The following is a 22,202-nucleotide window of genomic DNA, read 5'->3' as shown; positions in this document are numbered from 1 at the left end:
AAGGGGTGAGGATAAGGGCCCATGTACATTTAGACATATGATTTAGAAAAACTCCACATTGAGATTAGTAAAATTTACATTTTATATATTAGTATATGTTTATATGTGCCTAGGATGTGATTGGTATAATTAAAATGTGTGGCATTTTGCTATGTACAAATATGTAAATATTATATTAAATAAATTCTTTAATATAATAAAAAAAAAACAATATGCTTACAAGCGCATCTCTGAGTGTAATGATAACATCACCCTGGAAAAAAATATTTACAAATGAAAAACAGTACTTACATGCTTAGCCACACACACCAATATATCTATACAAACACTCTAGGGGCTCTATTTATAAAACAAGGAATAAGACATTCCCTCAAACATTCCCATGTGGGAATATTCCAGGTCCTTGTGTTTTAATGGCAGTAATTTATTGCCACCAGCGAATATTTGAGATTTTAAGAATCACTTAAAACAACCAACCAGTGTGGGTAATAAAGAGAAGTGATTATGGGTAAAACAGTAAAGCTGCTTTCTTTTTGAACACCTTTTTGTGTTGAAGTGAAATATTTAAAATTGAGGGTTTTCATTCCCCAGGCCATGGTATATCTAGTATTGGTTAGTATTCATCCTTGTAATTTAAAGACAACTTGTCCAAGTCACTTGTTTAGCTCTAAAACATTTTAGAAGAATACTCCTGTATTTACATCCACACAGGCAGGACAGCAATTGAATTCAACCACAACAGAATGTAAAAAAGGGTATGATAATTCTCCAAGAATAGGATGGGAGATGTAAAAGTTGTGGAACTGTACTAGTTGCACAATCCTATCCTTGGTGTAAGAAGTCTGCATAGGTTTTATTTTTTTTATTTACATCACTGAAGTGGTAAAATGTCCTGGAATTACCAGCATAGAGATGTTAACACAACATCATATGTGAAAGACAGATGGTGTTACAGTGTTGAATGTGAAAATATCCTAAAAAATAAATTAACCAATTGATACATTCAGACTACAAATTTTTAAATCTAGACTTAATTTCCAAAGATTGAAATAAACAATGGTAACTAAACTAAATTTATATATGTTACAAATTAAATAATAATATATTTAAAAAAATTGTTAGTACATGTTTGGTTGTTTCTTTAATCAAATTATTAGTAAAGACATTGGGCCTGATTTCTTTAAAGCTCTCCAGTAGTGGAGAGGATAAACTATCATGGAAGAATCTGAGTGAACCAGAAAACCTGTAATGGGTTTCTTAAAAAGAATTTGCAAATTTTTTCAACCCTGGACCATTCTAGGTTTACTGTATCACCCCTGTTCTCCCATGATAGGCTATCTTCCCCTGTCTTGAAGAAATGTAATAAATTAGGCCCATTATGGTTTTTGATGTGTGGAGCATAGCATAGCAATATGTAACACCCTGGATTTTAGAAAAGATATAATAAATGATTGGTACAGTATAATAAAATGTATCTTACCGCCAGTTTGCATACGGCTTCAAAGAGTACTTCAGTTAGTCCAAGGTCCTCCTAAGGATTCATGGTCAAAAGGCATTTTGTAAGTAAAATACAATAGTTTATCACAAAACAAATTCAGATTACTTTGCCAGCTTGGAGTAAATGATTAGGTTAACATGCAGTTAATGCATCATCAGCATGGGTCAAGAATTTACTATATATATAGTGAACGAACATAAAGGCCTTGTGACTTGTTGCCTCAACACAAAATTTGTGCAAGGAATAATAAAAATAGTTGCTGTGAAAGGCCAATAGTTTGGAGAAATTTGGCTTTATTCTGCTGAACGGTTTTATCTACTTGTACACATATCTACCTAGTATTATATTATACAGAATATTTGTAACTTACCACAGCAGTAAGAACTTGAAAAGCAAGTTTATGACTGGCATCTCCAAGTTTGTCACCAACCATTTCCTAACAAAGAAATGAGCATTAGCATATGTACCAGTATTTGCAGTGTATGATAATCCTCCATATCATGTATAGTTGCTGCCATTTGTGAATTCAGCCAGTGGGAATCAGTCAGATGTGACCATAAACATCCAAAGTACAAAGAAAAATAGATGCATGATTTCTGTGATGCATTGTTTCACTACAAAGAAAACCTTTTGTATAAAGAGGCAAAGCGACACAATGGGTTTTTAATTTGTTTTGAAAAAGTTAGTTTTAAAGGTAATATTATAGTTTACATCATTAAACATGATTGCTTTGATAATTTGCACTGTTCATTTTTGGATTTAGTTTAGCCTTTCCGTAAGTGTATGTTTTGTGTTTAAAGTATTGTGAAATGCAATAATCAGCTCCAACATTTTTTTTTTTACCAAGCATCCTTCTAGTTTCAGAAGTTCATCCCCAGCACAACCGGCATCTTTCTATAAACAGATGATAAAATATTATATTAAAAATTAAACAGGGAGAAATAAAATGAATACTTCTTGTATTTAGATACATCTATAAATTCCACAGTTGTTAGGTGTTATTTTATCATCTACAACAACATTTGAGAATGTATTTGTTGTTCCTGGCAAATGGAATTTGTTTTAAATTTATTTTGCTTATTTGTTTTGATTTGTAATGTTGTTAAGAACCCCACCCCCAACCTAATAATGTAATTGTTTTGTTAGGTCTATATAATAAATTGCAAACAGTATGTTATGAATATACAAATTCATATGTATTGTATGCACTAATAGTACCTGTTAATAAATACATCATACAAAATTCTTAAAGGAGGAAATAACCGAAGCATCTTACCAGAAGTGTGTGAAGTTCAGTGAGGAACTGTCGATACAATTCCGCATTATTTTCTTTCTGTAACATAAGGACAATTCTTACATAACCAATATTGAAGCAAACATTTGTTTAAGGCAGATTTAATTCAAACTTAAACTTTATCTCCTAGTTTTTAGAGAGCAATTACCCAATACCCCAGCTTCAGACAAACAGCTAAAACATAAATCAATATATATATATATATATATATATATATATATATATATAATTGAACAACAAAGGAGGTCATCCCTCAAATCTGCTTTTTCTCCTTGTCTGGAAGCTACTAAAATGGGAATAAAAAAAGTAATATTTATTTAAATGTACAGTAGGTACTTGTGGCAGAACCCATAGAAATTCCAAGTATGTTTGTTTTCTTCTAAAGGTTGCACAGCAAAGCCAATCTGGCAAATTTACTGCAGGTATGCAATTTAGCTATATAATTTCCCGGTACCTAAATTGTGAAAGGACTATTATAAAACAAAACAAACAAAACAACATAAGACATAAAAGGGTTTTCCTTCTCTCTCCCTATGGCAGTATAGTCCATGTCAACACATGTGAATGTAGGGCACCTTGTCCTCCAGCACTGCTTTTCCAAGATTCCCAAGGCATTTACAACTTCAAGTTCAGGCATTTATGTAAGTTGCATTTAAAATACATTAACACATCTTTAAAATATCTAATCCCAAACTCTCAATGATCAGTAAATACTAAGAGATGAAAAATAGAACAACATGCAGACTTTACCTTGGCTTTTGAAAAACAGCACAACATTTTCTGAAGTCTGTCAAGAGCATTGGGAAGAGAGGACTGTAAAAGTACAAAATTATTTTTTGTGTATTTCAAAAAATTGCAAAGTTATATTACAATTTTAAATGTTAATGTAAGTGAAAACAAGAACAGGTAGACCCCGAGTTAAGGACATTCGACATACGGACACCTCCTAAATACGAACGGGGCTTCCCAGCTGGCTAGTATGTTGAGACAAACATCTGTCCTAATTGCATTTGTTAAAATAATGTACCTATTCCGACTTACATGCAAATTCAACTTAAGAACAAACCTACAGTCCCATAAATCTCCTATGTAACCCGGGTAATAGATGTACCTTGTCAATAGAACTCATGTATCACAGTACACTAAGCTAATGCTGCACTGCAAGTTTTATGAGGTTTCATCCAAATAAAAGATATACATATATAACTTTCCCTACTGTACTTTCCCTACTGTATCTGCCACTAGATTAGGAAGTAGTGAGTATCAAAGACAATGCTAATTTCTTTGTGTTTTCAAACCCCCGTGAGAAACTATTTAAGGATGCTTGATGCTTGACCCTCAAGAAGTTGCATAATTAAAGTTGAACTCAGTCAACTGGGGTTATGCCTCATTTTTTGTGGTTTTAAACCAATGGGGCAGAACCTAATTTTAATATTAACCTAATCCTGAACCATATAGGAAGCAAAGAAAGGGCCTTTAAATGCTTAATCAAATCACTATTAGTCTTGGATACTTAGTCTGATATACAGTACCTTCAGTACTTTAGTTAGGCAGTCAGCTGAAATGATATCAGGATCAGGGCGTGCAGGACGAGTTTGCTTTCCATTTTTTAAAAAGGCAGCAGGATTTTCTGCAACACAAAAAAAAGATAATAAAGTTTATGATAATTATAAATTTGGATGCATTCAAAGAATACGCATGGCCGTAACATTTTCTTTAAGTATAAAGCAGCTTTGGCTAAAATACTCAGCAGTCCCTCAGCAGTATTCTCAGTATTCTGATAAGAAGAACATTTGCATTTTGCATTCTGAAAGTAGTGGACTTTCTGTGGTGCTCTGATGCATCCCCAATAAGTATGAGCTGGAATTTGGCCAACAGCAAAGCTCTAATTTCCTGATGATTGGATTAGCTTTTACAAGGCATCTTGGTCCAGATATGATTTGATTTTAGATGTTCTATAAACTTTTATTGCCCCTCTCATCAATCAATGTTTTTAAATAGATCTGCAAAACATTCATATTTTTAAAGCATTTAGCATTTATTTAAATGTGAAATGTAATTCCCATTTATCATTAATTTATGTTTAATCACATTATATATCATGTCTGTTAGTTTTTAAAGAAAATTAGACCTAATGAACATGTTGTTATGCAATTTTATCTGGCACTTGGGGTGGAAATACCGTTTGTGTAGACTGATCAGTTAAAAAAAAGGCCTTCAAATACTTGGGAGCGAATATACACAATTTGGTTTCAAATGATGTAGGGTAGTGAGGGTTTTCTACACTGTCTGGTCAAGGGGCACTGAGAAATGCAGAATGTTTTCCCTTTCCTCTTGACATCAATTCTGTAATATGGTGACAATGTTCAGGGCACTGCAAATGCTACTTAAGATCTATCATTAAATTTGAATAAGAGGCCTACAAATTTCTCATGTACAGAGATCCTTTAGTGACTTTGTTCACCACTGTTTTGAACCGTTTGATAATGTTATAATGCTAATGCTAAACTGTTTGATAATGCTATAATATAATGCTATATCAAAGTGTAATGATGCAATAACCTACAAGGGCATTTTTTATTAAAAGACAAGTTATAATTTTACCATTCTGTGTTGTCTTTTCCCTATGTTCTGAGCCACCCTTACTAGTGGATACAGTGCAGAAGAGCACTGCCACCAGCATTGCCTGTAGGCTCCCTATACCTCAGAATGACGTTCATAGAATCTAACATATGTAGCAGTAAATTACTATTTTGGTAATGTCAATAAAAATAATGTTATTTGCAATACTTTTCCTTCAAAATCATTGTTGATACAAGCTGTTTAGGACTAAGTCGGCCATACCAAATACAATCAGATCTCTGAAAAATATTTTAGACTGCATTTGACTTACCAAAGCAACAGCTTAGAGCAACCAAAAGAAAGACGAATGATATTTTCATGATGATAGCGGCTTTGAGGGTTCTTGCCACAAGAAGTGATAAACAAAAAGTTCAATGGAATGGTATTTATATTGTAAGAAGATGGTTACATCATCAGGTGACATTTTACATGACATTTCAATACCACTTATGAAAAATAACCAAGTCACACCACTTAACTTATTGTTTACTAAATGACAAAATATGTAATGGAATCAGTTTTGTTTGTGGATTTCCCAATAAAGAACAATATACATAGGTTATTAGTGATATTTACCATTCTACTTAATATAATTGATCATATACTCTAGTGTTTTTTTAAACCAAAGTAAACACCTAAACCATTTACACTTGTGGATAGAGCATGGAATAGTAAAACCTCACTAGTAAAAAAAAAAGTTTATTTTCTGCTGCTTGTTTGAAAAAAATGTTTTCATTTCCTACTAGGACAACAGAAAATAAGAGGAAATCCCCTCATAGTTAGAAAAAATTCTCATAAGAAAAGGTGTCCCATTGTAAAATGCACCCTCATATCTTGTTGTTTTTATATCTAGAATTTTTGTGAAATGGAAACGTTTAATTTATTTTCACTTCCTCGCTGGCAGTGGTCAATAGGAGAGTGCAGGAGAGTCAATAAATTTACTCTATTTGTTTTTCTTTCTCTTGAATATTTGTGAGCCTAAAAAGCCTTTTGGCAATAAACATGGCATACACATTAAAAAAAAAACTGCTGGTTATAATTTACCAAGGAAAAGTTTACATACCATACCATGGTAGGTATCTAGGTAGTTTGCACTACAGCATTTTTAGAGTTTTTTTTTTCTTTTACTATTCTATAGATTTCCTAGGCAATTTTCTGCAACTTGTTGCATCTAACTTCCCATATCCTCAACTATTTTAAAAAATTTTTTTCATTTTGTTATCCTAAAAAAATATGAATAAAAATATTTAAAACACCAACATGAGAATGGAAATACTTCAAGGTACCGTTTTAGGTCATTATGTAAAGGGCAAGAGCTATATCTGCCATTACAATTTTTTCCATCTGCAACTCAAAAGTGAATAGATACAGTACAAATACACTTTGTATATCACAGTTTAGCAATAGCATTTTTCAAAAAACAATATGTCTTTAACATGCTCCCATAATTAGTACAATGAATTGTTTGCAGAACTAAACCTAAATCGTAAATTTTTTTAGCAAGTAGGTTTAATATTTCAAAAGGGACAATGTCCCTAACCTCCCCTTGCTCCATTGTGGGTGCTACCATTCTTACCTGGTCCTCTTGTGGGTTTTAGATTCTCAATCATCTTGTTTGGCCAGGTCAGAATGACTCTACTTCCACACATGCTCATGGTAGATCTTTCATTTCCACCAGTCTGCGGTATACCAGGATATATTTCATAAAAGACTGAAAACAGGCAGATAAGTTTATTATGTTGAAAATGGGACATTGCCTGTATCTTCTGCAATAATGTACCTGCCTGTTCACAATGTTTTACTTTTAAATGTACTTCCACTTACACCAATAGCTGAAAGTAAAGATGGGAAGGACAAAACTCTTGCATGGTTAAAGGAAATCTCAAAATATAAAGGGAAATCCCCTCCTAGACAGTTGTGACCAGGACAGGATTCCTGTTTCAAGATTTCTCATCAGCTGGTTTTGGGAACAACTCTTTTAGATGGACCCTCACTTTTTTCATTTACAGTGGCTTTCAGTACAAACAGAGGGGTGAATCTGGGGAAACAGACATAAAAAAAATTGGGGAGTTTACCCCTTTCCCTTTCTATCCAAAACAATATAAATTGATTTTAGATACACTTTAAAAATGTAACTTATGGTAACCTAATTAGTAATTTTATTTGCATGCAATATCCAGTATGCTTTCTAGTAGCTACAAATTTTCAATTTATATAATTTATATTAATTCAAAATAGAATTGTTGAGCTTGTATTTAATGTTTGTTCATTCTCACATCCCCAAAATTATTCCCCAAAAGACAAACATTAAAACAAAACTGTTAAAACCACCTAATAATAAAAGCAATGTATATTTCCCTTTGAGTTTACAGTGTATAAAAAGGTAAGGTCTTCACAAAAACATGCAAACATGATTTTGTTTGGAATTTCAGAACTTGTGAGTAGCTTTATCTAATTAGGAAAACAAGGGGCAGTATTCTCTGCCAATTAGGTCTCTGGTGATCACAGGACAATTTCTTACAGGAGGAATGAACTCAAAGATGATCAGTTTATATACTGTTGCTTTTAAATTGTCCAGTCATGAAATAGTTTGGAGGCTCTAATACAATGTACCTAAAATAAAGCCCTGGGATGCTTCGCTGTGGTACCAGAAGCACAAGAGGGGCTAAACAAATGCTTGGAAGATAAAGCAGGTCATACCAGCCATAGGTATTTTAAGTATGTATGTATCTGCTTGCCAGGCTTTACCAAATACTTTATCATCCCATCCACCCAGACACATACTTTTTCCATTCTGACAGTGGCAACCCTTGATGTTAACATTGTGATCTATTCATTAAAACAAGGAATCAGACACCCCCAGATATTTCCTCCTGGGAATCTTCTATGTCCAAGTGTTAATCGCAGTAAATAATTCCCACCAGGGGATGTTTGAGAGACTGTTAGATTCCCTGTTTTATAAAACACTATTTATGGTCCCATTGGAGAGTATGGGAAGTAACTCTGGGAGTTAGGGATCTAGAAAAGGTGACATGGGTTTTAAAAAAGTAAAGTTGTGCTTTGAACAGAACTATTAGCACATTATGTTTTTAATAAAAATGTCATATTTTATTATTAAAATGTTCATGATTAATGATATTGGGTATTTTGTACTAGCTTTTATTAGTGTCAGATGAAATTTGAAATGCAAAGTAATTATCACTGTTAAATGCATCTAAAATTTCATTTGACATTAAAAAAGCATTAATAGCATCTTTAAAACTTGACTAAGTATGTAAGGTGTCATTTACTTTTGTTCTTACTATATAATAGTTTGCAAATCTCCAGTGTCCATAAACTTGATATCCCCTTGGCTGCAGGGCATACGGGCTGGTAAGAAATTACAGCTGATAGTTTGGAAACAACCCTTAAGAACCAGAATATCATGCTGCTACTAAGAAAAAATCCCTATAAAAAAAAAGAAGAGGTGTAGGGAGAATTGCTTGCACAACTGTAAGTCTAGAAATTCTTTGAATGGTAATAATAAAGCTAGGTAGTAACATTCAGCTGGACTTGATCTATAATTAAGGGCTAACAGGTTATTTTACAGTTTTGGGCTGCCCTTCTTTTCTAAAAAGAAATTCTTTTAAACCACAAAAGCCTGTCAGCACCAGCCTGGACTGGCCAGCAGTCAGTAAGATGTGAGAATGGTATTGATCTAATAAGGTAAAATGTATGAACATATTACCAACATAACTATCAGTGGTTCTATGTCTTTTTATAATGTAAGGAAGTTTCTTAATACCTTTTTTCCAAAATTGACTGTTCTATACATCACAGACACCACTCACCACAGTCTCTCCACTCTACAAAGTTCAGTGTCTGTATGGCTCTTAATGATCTGTCACTAAAATCTGCCCTTCACCAGAATTTACCTGTTACCTAATTCACCTTTCACTGGATTTTGCATGTTACTTGGGTACCTGTTACTGGATAATCTGCCCATAGTAGAATATGTCTCTTTACAAGATCTGCTAACCATTGGTAGGATCTGCATGCTGTTAGGCCTATCTGCAAATCCCTCATATCTGATTAATGATACCCATTATCAGCATGCCGTTGATATCCTCCTATTGTTGGTAATATATTGATTCCATTGATTTTTTTCCCATTGCTAGTAAAATTTACACATCAATGGAAACTGTTTGTCATTGGTAATGTCTGCATGTCCTTAGAATTTCACTGTTAATACCAAATACCTTTAATTAATACAGGACGCATGCTACAAATCTGCAGCAGGCACAGATATACAGAATTTTTTTTTTTTTTTTTTAATCAAGGCACTTGAATGGTAGTACAAGGGTCAGGGTGAAGGAACGAGGATGGGGCATTATCATATTACATTATCTTTATTATATATTAGGATAACAATAAGGAAATTATATGTTTTGTACATGGCTTATTACATTAAAAACTAACAAAGTGAACACTGATAGTGACATGTGAAAGAGATATTTCATTTAAAATAAAAAGGCTATGCACTGTTTTGATAGAAAACCACTTGAATGATTACACAACTTAAAATATTGACAAGAAAAAATTAGCTTGACTACGGTAAGCTGAGAACAAGGAGCTAGAAACAGCCGAACCTACAAAACCATTCCAGACACAAACTGGATATTCAGAAGCACAAAGCTTCACCTCTTAATATTCTATTGTTTTCCAATGTTATGCTAACATCTTCTGGTAAATCTCTAGTATAGCATTCTTTCATTTCAAGGATATACAGGTAGTCCCCAGGTTACATACGAGATAGGGACTGTCGGTATGTTCTTAAGTTGAATTTGTATATAGGTCGGAACCTGTGCATTTTTTTAATAAATGCAATTAGGACAGATGTTTGTCTCAACATATTATTAGGCAGCGTGGTGTCAGTTACTGTATAAGATCCTCACTGTGAGTTAATCGCGAACAAATCAAATAAACAAACTTTATGGAGCCTAGACATTTAATAACCTCTGGAGCAAGCTGGTATTTGATATGCAAAAAGAAACAACTGCAGAGTTTGTCTTGGTCATTAAAGAGTTACAAAATGTTACAGACCAGCTCAAAGCTTAGGATCTCTCACAACCTCAGCTGTGTTTAGCAAAAGATTTCTTCTGCAAGTCATGCAAACCTCCCCTCTCCCCCCATCCAGCCTACGTCCTGCACACGAGCGAGCAGGGAAGCCCTGTTCATATCTACGAGCTGTCCGTATGTCTGATGTCCTTAACTCGGTGACTACCTATAACTGAAGACCTACAGTGCTATTGTATTTATTTACAGCTCAATGTTAGACAAACAGCTAATAAAAGGATTAGTATTTCTGTCTATTTGGCCCTAAAACTTACACAAGATTCTGATGAAGACCAGACATTACTGATTCTTACAATTATAAACCCCATTTCCATTTTTTGCAACACAATATTTACCAGCAATTATTTATCACACAAAAAACACAAGTGAAAAGTGAGGTAGAGGACTTTTGTTGGGAGCTCTATTTAAGGGCTGTCAATCCACCTGAAGTACTAAAAGTCAACCTGTCCATCTCAAGGGGCTTGGGCAAGCATGAACACTGTCCTCAGGCACTGTATTCTGTTTTGTCCATCTTGGACAATTTGTGATATAAGTTAGACAATATAGAGCATGTGTCACAACACCACAGGGCAAAGTGATGAACCCTCTGTGTCACCAACCCAGTGGGTGGAGACATGTAGGGGGCACAGGGTCTAAGCAATAGCTCGATCTTTTCCAGAGGCTCTAGAGGTAAGGTTGTTTTGTGGCGAGCTGCTGCCAGGTAGCGGCCCCCATGCCCACCATGGCAGGTGACTGCTAACTAGCAGGAACAAAAACCTAGTGCCAGAGCAAAATCCAAAGAATAGTCAAACAAGCCAGGGGCCAGGGCAGGCAGGAAACAAGCCGGGGTCGGTACACAGATAGATCAGGAACAGAACGCAGAAACTGGAGCAGTAGAATCCTGGGAGCAAAACCACAAGGAACTCCTTGTCCAGGCAACTTCCTGTTGCCAGCCACTTCCTTAAAAATTGGATGTCATGTGATGAGTATGGATCATGTGAGCCGCAGATGCCAAACCCACCAGCAGAGGGAGTTCTGGTGACGAGACAGTCTCAGCTGTTGTTCACATGCCTGCCAGTAGATAGAGTGCATCTGCGGAACACTAGTCCTCTAAGGCAAGGGAGCAGCTGATCGTGAATCACATGACGTGGATCTTAAAGCAGAGTTGGTGCTGGCAGCAGAGGAGTGCAAGGTGGGTGAGCCAGCAGAAGGTACAGATGCCCTAGACCTGCAGGGATCTGTGACAGTATGTTAGCTCATTCGTGTCACTTCTTTTTACATTTATTTCAAATTGATTGATTTGCTGACCTTTACTAGGCCTAAGTTCAATAGTACTCTGCATGGTATACCCTCAAATGTTTATTATGACGATGTGTTTGTCCTTTCTTCTCATTTTGATGTTTGGCTCCATGAATGAAATCTTTCCAGTTGTCACCAGACTAAATATCCCCATGGAAAAAAGTTCCCTTTAAGCTAGTAAAACCTAAACCCATATATTTGTAGACCAATACCCAAAACAAGCATATAGGCTAGCTATGGATACCCTCTCACACTACTGTTCAACGGCTTGTAGACAAAGCATACAAAGAATTTGCTATTTTTTTTGAGAGTATAATTTAAAAAATTCAGCCCGATTAGCTGTTGTGGTAAATGCTGGAAACAAAACGATAATTTTTGGCACTTGTTTGAACTTTAAGAAGCACACAGACAAGGATATTTCAGATTCCTACAACTGACAGCCAAAAATCCCTCTTACCTCCTCACTGCCGTCACCTCTCATATGACAGCCAACTCCTCTAATATGACAAAAGATTTGCCATAGTCTGATCCATAAATTAGTTTTGGGATTCCTATTCTCTGTGTCTGCTAACTACTTTTCTGCAAAATTGTTTGTCGCCAGCTGCTGAGCCCATTGGTATGCACAATACAGTCCATAGAGCTCAATGTGGCAATCAATTGGAGCTGTCTGTTGGCTGGCCCCCACACCAGTGTAATTCCAACTTAGTGCAGTAGAAATTAGTTTTTTTGTTTTCTTGAAACTATAGTACAATGTTAATTGTATAGTACACTATTCATTCGGCCCATGCTTATATCATCTTGTATGCACGATACATTCAGGACATTATATTTCTAAATATATACATATATTTCTAAATACATTTATTTTTTTCATGCTGAAAAATTCTTGTCAGAACTTGTTGAAGGTAAAGCTTCTGTTGAATGTGGTTTTGGATTTATTCCAGGGATATGTGCAGTTTTGTATAATGATGATCAAAAGTAAATATTCTTTTATGGAGAAAAGAATACTTACCAGACAAAGCTGCACTGGTTTAGTTGCAAGATCTATTTCTGTCTCTTTAAAATGTCTACAGCAATGTCTATGCCTGGTAATGAATATATCTTCAGGACACGACTACCTAAGTCAAAAACCACAATGTGCATACAGCCAGGTCTGATTGCTCTCCAGGGCCAATATGTTTTATTATTTTTCCCACCCACCTAATTTTTTTAGATGTATTGTCAGTTGCAGTCTGAAGATATTTTTCTTTACCACAAGTGCAATTATCTTTTGACTTCATTCCCCTTTTCAAGGATACCAATACCTGTAGCTGAATTTTCATTGTCCCCTGACCATTCTGAAGGGCTGTGAGTCCGGGATTGTCTGAAGTGTTCATAATTTGGGTGGTGGTTTTTTTGCACTCCTGAAGACAAAACATTTCTTAGTTAATGCTACCTAAATAGCTAAATATTGCTGCCCTCCGTACAGAGATTTTCAGACCCCTGACATTCAGGGAACAAATTTTAAACTCCCCCATTTTCAGGACTCTATACAGACACTGGGTGCTGCACTGAAGGGTTCCTCGTCTGAGCTGATCAAAGGTGGAATTGACGCAGACAGTAGAACCTGTTGACTCGATCAAATCCTGAATGAGACCTGAATAAGGTTTCTGTTCACCATCCTGTGCCGATACACCAACTGCAGCAGACTTTACACTGCAGCTGTGCTTAAATGTGGTTTCTTCCTCATACGAACTGGACCAAGACCTATGCATGTTCCTCCTTTGTCCAGGTGTCGGAGGGGTCAGTTCTTGCAGACTCTTCCACTGGTCTGACTTCCCCATCTGGAGGAACTTCAGGACTGCTTGGTAAGGCTCCTCCTCCTCATACACCAGCTCTGACAGAGATGGTGCTGCAGGGGCTTCAGACACTTTGGTCACTGGTGCAGAGGAGGTGACATCTGCCCATGACCTCTTACTCAGATGTGGACACCCTTCAAACAAATGAGCAGAACTTCCGCACAGGTTACACACCGGTTTCACAGGACAGTTTTTAGTTTTGTGACCAGTTTTGATGCATCTTTTGCAAAGAGAAAATTCTGAGGTGCATACCCTTTCTGTATGTGAATACAACCCACACTTTCTACAGCAAACCTCGATCCCACCACAGGGCAAAAAAGGTGGGAGGGTGTTTCAAGCTTCCAATCCCCCCAGGGTCAGACATGAACTTGACTTTATACAGAATGTTTCCATTCCATGCCATTTTTGGGCCCAGATACAGAGGAACAGTAATTATGGAGGAAGGTTCTGATGTCAGCCTCTTTTAGAAATGGATTATAAAAGTGGGTTATTAATAACACTTCTTCTTGTGAGTACAAAAGTACAAACTCCCAGCCATCAAGGTCCTCATTTTCAAGCTGTTTTTTTAGAATATTGTGCAGAATATTGCAAGCACCTATTCCAATAGGTGACAGAATAAAATTACCTGACCTTTGTTCTTGCAGATCGCTTGCATATGAGATAAGAAGGCCTCTCCTTTCTCCTCTCACCACAAGGTCCTCCTTCATGATGCAAAATGAGCTGAAAAAGAAAAACTACACAGAAATAAATCCTGTTAGCAATCACCAAATAGCCTGTCCCAATAGCCACATGGGGGGCTTGATGTACCCCCCAAGGCCGAGACAGGCTAATCCTCTGATACTCTAGCACAGATAAGCCCAGTTAAACACTAAAACAGGCACTGAAGACTGGAAGCAGAGAGGCTATAAAGCCCCAGCAGTCAATGACATATGATTGCTTCAGGAAACACTCTGCTAATCAGCTGCAACACAGCTCCAATTCCATTCAGCTGTGCAGCCTCAGTGCAGAGGATGCCAAGAGGAAAACCACAGCTAAAGAGAAACAAGGATGCAGCAATCCTGAGAGCACTAATCATCAAATTCCTGTGCTACTGCCAGAACAGCTGCAGGAGGGAATAGGCCAAGCATGCACTCCTGTAGTGGGGCACCGCCTGGGATTGTGGGGCAAAAAAGTGCCTCCTAACACATATGCTATGGGATCAGTTTTGTTTGTGGATCTTCTAATAGATGTTTGTTGATTTTCCTATAAAAAAACATCAATATGTGATTTGTAATATTTACCATTCAACCCTTTATGTATGATAATGTAATGTTTTCTAACCCAAAGTAAATATCTAAATCACATCTATTCGTTTGGTATTTTGAAACAGTGGGCAACTGTTAATCTTGGATTATTTTCTGCTGTATGCACCAGTGAAGAGACTTCTTTTTACTTTCCATTCCAAGTAAGCAACAGAAGAGAAAAAGGTATAAATCTCCTTTAGGTTTGGAGAATTTCTCACTTAGACATATGTCATCAGAACAGTTGTCTCACTAGAAGATTTACCATCTAATACTGCTGGGGGGGGGGAAACTAAACCTTTAATTTCCCATACAATTATGTTAATATGAATTGGTATAATGTATACATAGTATTGTTAACCTACATTCTTGTAATGTTGAAGATGTTTTGTAGTTTGCTTACAATGTCCCATTCAAAACTAATGTATGGCAGGACTGTATCTAGGCGGTACTAAAACATTTATTTATTTAGTATAGATAAATTTAGAAGTGTGCCCAAATAGTGGTTAGCTTACTTACTTATAATATTGTGTTTACAAAAGATGCTATACAGAATACACCCGCCACTGGAGACAGGTAACGGTCACTGTTGCAAACAAAGTATCACAGTGTTTATATATCAATCTTGGGTGTCAAAACATCAGTAAATGTGTTCTCATAACACTGGGCAACACATTTTTTTGTTGAGTTAGGTCTTACACTTGCTATCACATCTAGTTTTTATGATACAGGCTACCCTCCATTTTACATACAATAAAAAAAATAATGAAATAAGTTGAATGTACTGTTTATTTAAATTTCTTTTGTTCATACAAAGGATTTATTGTTACTCTATAACTTTTTTTTTACAGTAAAACATTTGAAAATAATAGGGTAAGTAGTTAGGGTAAATATTTATGCTTATAGCTTTTCCTGGGCTGTTCAGTGGACTGACAATCCTGCCAGATGCTCCAACAATAGTCAGCCATCATATGTACATCCCATCTACCCTGATACCGTCCTTCCATGACCTTAAAATCCTGATGGAATCATTCACCTTACTCATCATTGACTGCACCAAGGTTTTCCAGGAAGTTAGAAAGATGGCTATGCAGAAAATGCACCTTGATGCTCATATTGCAACCAGGCATTTTGTAGCTCTCCAAGAGTTTCTGGACAATTTCTGTGTAATTTTTTGCTCGTATGTTTCCAAGAAAGTCCTTGACAATGGCTTTGAGTGATAACAAAGCATTCTTTTCAACTCCTGACATTGTCCTAATGAAATATTCATCTTTAATTATGAACATTATTATTATAATGTTATTATATTATACCAATATAATATTCTTTCTATCAACAAGTTGTTAATGTAAAATGTTTGGATCAACTGGTTTTAGGGCAGATCTTGGAGGCCAGTTCCGTTCCACCCAATGCCTCTCACAAGCTCTGCTGTCCTACATGCACAGATAACAGGGATACTTGGTATATCCGCGTTGCTGACCAAGAAGGAAGCATACCATTTTAGTGTCAACACAGATGACCCAATTGTGTTGGTGATATTGCAACAAGTCAATGACTCTCTTTATGTCTGCATATTCTTCACAAAAAGAAACTGAATGTCCAATTGGGACTGACCCAAATATTTTGCCATTGTGAAGGAGGACACAATTTAAGCTCCATTTTGAGCTATCGATGAATAGTCGCTGTTTAGTTGGGTTTTAGATTGGAATTTCCAATTCTTCCATTAAACCAGGTGTTTTATGATAATACACAAAGCCACTGTCAGTTCTAAAGTACTGCATAAATGCAATTTCTCTAGTTCGAAAGTACAATACCTTCATTCCATTTTCAAGTAAGTTTTTCTCACACAGTCTGGATGCTAGGAGTTCTGAACCCTTCTTTGATACTCCCAAATCACGTGCCAAATCACCCAACTCATGCTGATCAAATCCTTATGAACAGAGTCCTCTTCATTTTCAAAATTTTCATCATTGTTGTCACCTAGTTCATCAGCATAATCATGTTCTTCAAGAGAGGGTAGTATAACAAAAACCGGCACTGGGATTTAATCTGAATAAAAACCATAGGTATACCAAATGTTATTTTATCACATGTTTCCTTTGTCCACATCTGTAAACCCTCGACACACTGTTTGCACACCTTATGAGGGGCCCAAGACTTATCTTAATCACCAAGTTTAACTTTGAAATATGCCAAATAGGCTTGCTCTACAAATGTGCTGATATTTGCCCTTTGACTGGGAATGGTGAAACTGCCACAGATATAACAAAATAAATCAGGATTGGTTAGGCACTTACGAAAAGAAACAGCAGAGCCCAACATGATCTGAAAAGAAGGAAACACGTGTGTAAGTAGAAAAATAAATTTTAATAAACTAGAGCAGTGCACAACCTCTGACCACAGTTGTGTGTAAATGAATAGCCTATACAAATCCACGCTACAGTAATCACATTAATATAAGCAGTAAGGAAGAAACCTGACGTGATAGAAAAAAACTAACTGCACTTTCAGAATCAGCATACCTATTTAGTGTAAATAAGCTTAAAAATTAAAGTCAACAAAAACATTTTTCAAAATTGTTCCCCAGTGTAATTGGTATCCATCTACATTACAACATCCAAATACAGGTATAGGTAAGAAAAATATTATAGTATAGTTATAGCTAAAAAATTTAGATTCAAGGTATATTGCAATGTAACAGTCTGCTATGCTAGTAACTCCTTACACACATAGTTTTTAGGACCCTTTTTAGGACCCTGCCCTTCCTTGATTACCTGGCAGATTCTCAGTGTTTTTTATTGTGCTCCCTGCTGTGAGCTCTGGCCCTGATCATAATCCTGATCCTTTTTCTGATCCTGTTTATGTTCTAAGACCTGTTGATCCTGACTTTCTATTTACCTGACCTGAGATTGTTTGTACCTTTGTTTTCAAATGAATTTGTTAGTTAGTTGTTTTGGTTGTGTTTGTTGTTTCTGGGTTTAGATATATATATATATTATCGCACCATTCCCACAATAAACTTTGACTGTGACTTAGACTTTAACATCAGTTTATGTGATTAGTGATCACCTGCCTCACAGCTTGTACAGTTTGTAACACATCCACAGCATATCCCTTCTGAATAAAAGTGACTGCTTTCATTTTTTTCATTTTTATGTTTTTTCTGCTTTAAGGCTATTATGTTGTGTTGTGTGCCTGTATGCTGATGTGAAACATAACACAAGTGTAGCACACCTGTTAGTGTCAGGTTCCACTGTGATGGGTTTCTCCAGCCCACTGGGTTACACCCAGAACCCCCAGAGGCACACATCAACGTACAGTATACAACAATGTACGGTATACAACAATGAATCAGTGTGTCAGTACCGTATTTTTCGGACCATTAGACGCTCCGGACTATAAGACGCACCAGGTTTTCCGCACGGGAAAACAAGAAAAAAAAAATTCATTTGATTTCCCTTGAGATCCAGCGTGCGGCACTTGTGCCCGCCCATGAAGGCGGAAGTAAAAAAATATGCATTCGGACCATAAGACGCACCCTGATTTTCCCCCCACTTTAGGTGCGTCTTATGGTCCGAAAAATACGGTATTTTAGTTCCCTGGTGCTTCCACCTCTTCTTTGCCTATGCTGACAGAGGTTCCTCCTTCTAAGATATCCAGCCTAGGTCTCTTCTTGTGACGTACATGGGGTCACTGATGGGCGAATTGTCATATCAAGGTCACAATGAGGTAATTAAGTGCTTGAATAGGCCTCTTTGAATTTCTTCCCCTTCCCCAGCTGGAGGGATCATGGATTCTAGTTCCAGGAATTCCTGGGTCCCATACATCTCATTCCTCAGTTAAAGCAGGCCCAAACGCAACATTTTTACTTTACATAAAATGGTAGACAACCCTTATATGTAAAGTAAGAGTGTAATTGATTTTTTTTTTAAATAATGGGTGCAGCACCGCCCCTTTTAGCGTCGATCAAGACCTAATGGGAAAGCAAAGCCTCCCGGGATAGCTACGTCATGCATCCCAGAGGGCTTTGGCTGCTTATTTTTCCACTAAGGGGAAAGATGCCAACCTCACGCATATGGGATCAGTTCTCTTTTTATCCTCTCTTAGCGGGCTACATCACCTGATCTTGCACCTGTGCAGTGCAAGATCTGGTGACGTAGCAAGAAGACCTCAGCTCCAGTGCTCAGCACCAGGATGAAGAAGAGTTCCAAGATGATGTGGAACTAGATCGAGGGAAGGTCTACCGCCATCAAGGCATCTGTTGGAGTAAAGATAAGTGTGCTTTTTTATTTTCACTTTATTTCCACTTTAAGAAGAGTAAGGATTGTCATCACCCTTTTATCATCCCAATTTGGATCTGCTCCCTTAGGACTCCATGCTCCTGGATCTTCGATTGGATCTTCTTCTTCTCAGCAGAAGGGTCAATCTTCTTCTATGGTGGAGAATGTGATCCCAGTGGTTGCTACGGTCTGTGGCAGCAGGTCCATCTAGCAGGCTCCCAGCAGGCTAGTAAGATTCCTGATGCTTTTGATTCTTTTATCTCTATAGGACCTAGAAGAATGTCAATTGAAGACAGAAGGGTACAAGATCAGGGGGCTTTTAATGTTAACCCTTTAGATGCAGCAACAGCAGTTTGGGGATATAAGGAAAGTAAGAAGTTGATGTTATTAGATCAGGATAAGGTTAAGTTTCAAGTGATAGCAGACAGGCTTTTTGAGAGTTTTTTGTTTGAACATACTCTCCTTTCTTCTTTGGGTTCTGGCTATGTGGTAGTTAATTTAGTTTAGAAGATTAAATTACAGAGTTTTCACCTGTGCCATAGGTCTCTTTTGAGGATGTATTAGAAAATTTAGGAAACGGGGTGCAGGTTCTTTGCTAGTCAAATATATATTCAATCTGCATTCTGGTTACTGCCAATACGTTTCCTGATACGTGGAACTGATTGAGAAAGTTTGGGCAATAGATAGTAATGTAGCCATCTGGGGAGTGTTTAACCACCCTTTTAATCCACAAGAGTATTATGCCATTGATTTAGTAGCAGTTTAGGTGCATTTTAAAAAAATGTTTATATTTTGTTGGTGTTTTTGACAAGCATATTTTATTGGTGGGTGAAATAGGGAGGGATAATTCAATATGTCAACAATTGGGAGTCTGATCATTTTGGTCTGGCACTCAGAGTAACTTAAAGACACTTTTGTCTCCCTTTAATCCACTGGAAAATGAATTTTCCACCAACATATCAGGTAGCAGGGTAATTGTTTAATGAAAATTCTCCAATCTCTGAGAATGACTGGACAAGGATTGAACAATTTACAGCTCTGAAAAAATGCAACTTTTTTTCTCAGTGCAGATCTTCTAGAATAAATTTGTAAATTTGACATTTACTGTTTTTTCACTGAATGTCAGATTTACTGTAGACCTCAATGGGACCCCATGCCAGACCCTGCTTTGGGTAACAATGCACAAGAAGAATAATGAGGCAAGCCACAATTTTCATTTTTTATGCTTACACTAAATTTTAAATTAAGTTTCAAAATCAGTTAATAATATTTACACAGTACATGCTCCAAGAGCATCCACGAAGATAATCGAAAGAAAGCTCAGACACCAGTAAATGTATCTTTATTTTTCTTTCTTCATACTTGATACAGGTATCACCCTAATATAAATTCCTTGTTACACCTCTGCCTTTGTGTGTTTACAATTCTTGTCTTGGAGCCTACACCTACAACTTGTTTTGGAGCCTGCACCTACCAAAAGTATTTTGCAAGCAACTCTCTACTATAATAGAGCAAGTGATAACCTTTAAATTGAGCAACAGAATACAAAATATGTACAGCTCTTCCTTAGCACAGAATGTATTTTCGCAATGTTTATTGGTAGCTACCAGCAATGACTGTACTATGAAATAAGGGCACTGTGTTTTTTTTTTACAGAGAAAACAATTTTTTGTGTGATAAAGGCAGGTAGGATATATGGGCAATAAAGAGTTTACATCTTTTATACTTTGTTATATCACGCTTATAAACAACATAAAATTTGCTAGAAAAGAACACAAAAAAATACATATATTGAACATGTATTTTATTGGATAGTGAACTATTACATAATCAAATGTTTTTAGTTGCAGAATAAAAGAAAGATCCCAGCATACACTAAAAGAATGTTTGCTAATAATTTTCTTAACACAATCTCTGTATCTTGACATTCCTGAAAGAAAATTTAGAAAATTACTTTTGTGAGAACCATTGCATTCATATGATGCATTAAGAAATGCATATTTATGCCTTTCCGTGTGTTACAAATGTACATGTTTCACTTTCAAAAAAAATTATACAGTGATTAAAGTATGAAATCCCTAAGAACCAGGAGGTACATGAAAAATGGATTATATGGTACAAAAAGAATAATATTTTTATTTGCTCCTCTGTTGATATAGTTAGGCTGGCCCAATAGGTCTGTATGAGTTTTTATGTATTCAGATCACAACAATGTAAAAGGCTTTTGCACATTAAAGTAGCTTTCTTAGTTTAAACAAGTGTCATTAACAGAAGTAACTGCATACTTGGATAACAAGCCTTTTATTTCCTTGATGTGTTTATTATAGTTACTGTTAATTATTACTATTCATTAGTATAGCAAATGCTTCCCTTGAATAATTTGTAGAGTGCCCATATACATTTATTAATACTAGCAAAACACGTAATCACAGAACAATTATACCAGAAAAAGGTATTGATCAATAGAGGAATAATCTGGTTGCTATTTAAGTTGTTTATTAAATATTTTTTCACAAAATTGGTATCAGTTTAATTGCAAAGTTCTTTAAGTGTCAATCTAAAATAATTTATTAGACAATGTGTGAGATTGAAAAAATGTAACTTACAAAGTTAACGTGTATCCTCAGAGAATTCCAAGAATAATTGTTTTGTTAGGTCTATATATAAAATTGCAAACAGTATGTTATGAATATACAAATTCATATGTATTGTATGCACTAATAGAACCTGTTAATAATTACATCATACAACGTTCTTAAAGGGGGAAATAACCAAAGCATCTTACCAGAAGAGTGTGAAGTTCAGTGAGGAACTGTCGATACAATTCTGCATTATTTTCTTTCTGTAACGTAGGGACAATTCTTACATAACCAGTATTGAAGCAAACAGTTGATTAGGACATTTAATTCAAACCTAAACTTTATCTCCTAGTTTTTGGAGAGCAATTACCCAATACCCCAGCTTCAGACAAACAGCTAAAACATAATCCAATATATT

At 36.1% G+C, this 22,202-nt stretch overlaps 1 long non-coding RNA gene across 1 annotated transcript; it reads right to left on the bottom strand.

Moving 5' to 3' along the window:
* Nucleotides 1-20,992: 20,992 nt before the first annotated feature.
* Nucleotides 20,993-21,845, bottom strand: LOC140322056 (uncharacterized). Its single transcript, XR_011919116.1, has 2 exons — nucleotides 21,812-21,845; nucleotides 20,993-21,135 (listed from the first exon to the last, which is right to left on the bottom strand). It is a non-coding gene; the product is annotated as an uncharacterized lncRNA (long non-coding RNA).
* Between the last annotated feature and the right edge of the window lie 357 nt (nucleotides 21,846-22,202).

Source organism: Pyxicephalus adspersus, chromosome 2, assembly GCF_032062135.1.
Source record: "Pyxicephalus adspersus chromosome 2, UCB_Pads_2.0, whole genome shotgun sequence".
NCBI lineage: Eukaryota > Metazoa > Chordata > Amphibia > Anura > Pyxicephalidae > Pyxicephalus > Pyxicephalus adspersus.
This window is presented reverse-complemented; position numbering and strand designations above follow the sequence as displayed.